Source organism: Anneissia japonica, unplaced genomic scaffold, assembly GCF_011630105.1.
Source record: "Anneissia japonica isolate Jap-2015-1 unplaced genomic scaffold, ASM1163010v1 scaffold53116_len9983_cov93, whole genome shotgun sequence".
Taxonomy (NCBI): Eukaryota; Metazoa; Echinodermata; class Crinoidea; order Comatulida; family Comatulidae; genus Anneissia; species Anneissia japonica.
In genome coordinates, this window is record NW_022718736.1 from 7148 (window position 1) to 9998 (window position 2851).

The following is a 2851-nucleotide window of genomic DNA, read 5'->3' on the forward strand; positions in this document are numbered from 1 at the left end:
ATGTGGGTGTGGGTGTGTGTGTGTGGTACAATATAGAGATAAATGATATAATAAAATTTTGAACATCAAAGAAGATGTATATATTTATAAAAATATATGAAAAATCTGGGTTAGAGTTTACCTATATACTTTATATTAGGCCTGTATATAAATATGACATTAACGTTGTTTCTCTAATATGTACTAAATTAATAAAACACAGTGCAAATATTTTAAAACAGAGTTCTAGGACCATTATGGTGCAGTACTGTGCACATTTAAAGTGAAAAACCCATCAATATATTAGGCTGTATCATACAGTATTAATCGATGGTATTTTAATAAATGAATGAATTGATGAATGAATGAATGAATGAATGAATGTAGTAATGAGTGAATGAATGAATTAATTAATAAATGATTATTATGATGATGATGATGATGATAATGATAATGATGAACGAATGAACGAACGAACGAACGAACGAATGAATGAATGTGAATGATGAATGAATGATGAACGAATTAATGAATGGACGAATGACAGAACGAACGAACGAACGAATAAATGAATGAATGAATGAATGATCCTGAAACAAATAAATAGTTCAATCAGACATGAATAAAATTCTTACGATTCTAACATAACTGCGGATGATTTCCGAAATATTTCCAGGAACTAAGTAACCCAGGTGGAGAACACTTACGAATACTGTAAAACCGAACAAAGAAATATGATATCATTACATATTAAAACTACACCATCGGATATTATTAAATCTAGCAGTCATAATTCAAATTAGAAAATCCTAAGATGCACCTCCCTAAATTTGCTTGTATCTCTTTCTACCACTCCTTTATACTGCTAGGATAAGATAGGATAAAAGTATTTCGGTGTGAATCACACCAAGAATATCCGCCCATCTATGTCCGAAGACTTGCTTCCAGTGGGGTCCTTCTGGTGGTGACTCGGGCAGTCACCGGGAGACAATAGCCTACTCTTTTCCGAAGAATATACTGCATTTTTGAAACGTCTCATCCAAAAGACGGTGCTCTATCGTAACTTGCATTTCAGCCTTCCAGCTAAAACACAAGGACGAGTAACGATGGGAATTGAACCGGAGACCTAGAGATCTCCACGGTTCAGCGCACACACAGTGGCTACCACCAGTTTAGCCGACTGAGCTAAGCTGCCTTTACAAGAGTCTTTAGAGATCGGCTTTACCCACCAGAACCAGAACCAATTTTTAATTGGTCATATTATAAAAACGTTAATAATTACTCTTTTTTGAGACCACAATATTGGGGCCTGGGGCGGATGTAGAGGGGGTGCAGAGGTATTAAGAAAAATAATTGTTTTATTGTTGTAAGGTATGAGAGTGCAATTTCCGGGCACCTAGAGGCAGGAGCGGATCCAGACCTCTTCGCACCGTTCGCCAATAGCAGTGCCTGGTGGTCTGGCGAATTCCAACTCTTTCTGTCAGAAATGCCACCTACGTAAACCAAAGACAAATATATAGACAAACTTTTTGCATTGTCTAAGTATTAATCAAAGAGGGACTGTAATTAAATCGGCTGCGCGATAACGTAAGGTAATGTACACTGTTGAGTTGTTTTATTATTATTATTATTATTATTATTATTATTATTATTATTATTATTATTATTATTATTATTATTATTATTTATGTCACAATGTATGGTCATTACAAAATCAATCACAATGAGAATAGGCTATACATGTGCGTTGATTCTTACAACCTTATTGAAAGGCATATATAATTTTATTATATTTTGTTGTTCCAAAATTACACCAAAGCAAAAACATATTAATTTTAATTAATTATTACTTTTTGATTAATGAATTATTATTTCATTATTTAAACGAATGCTATTCGGAGTTGATAGCCTAATTTTAGACCTAGAGCTCAAAACTTACGAACACACTTAGATAATAGTAATAATACAGTACATCTAAAGAGAAAGTCAAAAATAACCACCGAGCACTGAGAGACTGAAATGAACACAAAATCTTCAGAAGAGCAACGACGTAAATGATATGTAAATTTCAAATCATACAGTGTTGGAAGTGGAAAAAGATTTTTTTTAAATACTGAGAAATTTAGAAGATATCTAATAAGCGTATAAAACTGTATTAATTGGCAGGTAAAATATAAAGCTTCGAGGCCCGTATATCCATTAGGTGGGGTGTTACGAAGAGTGTGTATAAATCACACAACCAAATTTGATAAGGTCCACGTTTCCATGACAGTCGAGAATGTACTGAATATAAAATTGTGATTTTCTGTGATTAAAAAATATAATCTTAAATGTTTATATTTCAACGAGTAGGCCTAATCTACTCAGTCTGTCGTAATTCGGAAAAACGCAATTTATTCAATTTTGAATTTTTGGCTTAGGGGCACCCTGTGGATGTAATCTATCATGGAATGTGTTCATATACTCCAAACAATTTTTCGAAATTTGAATTTATTATGAGATTTATGCATTATTTTATCCGACTATCCAACCACTAAGCATTGAAATGTTGGCAATTAACCAATCACAGAAGATATTTATGCATATTTAATTACTTTCCCAGCTGGTGGCGGTACAATAAAAATGCATTATTTAATTTTTTCTAAAGTTACAACTTAAAAGTTGTGGTCGTAAGATTAATTTTAGAACCGCATTGTTAACAAGATTATTAGGTTAATCTTTCCACTTCGGCGCCTTGCACTGAAAACGTGTTTTTTGTTTTTTTTTTAATTGGACATGTGTATAATGATTTTGATAAACAATCATAATTCTCTGTAATATCTATTAAACATTTAAATAATGAACTTCCTTATGCTGTGGTCATATTATTTTT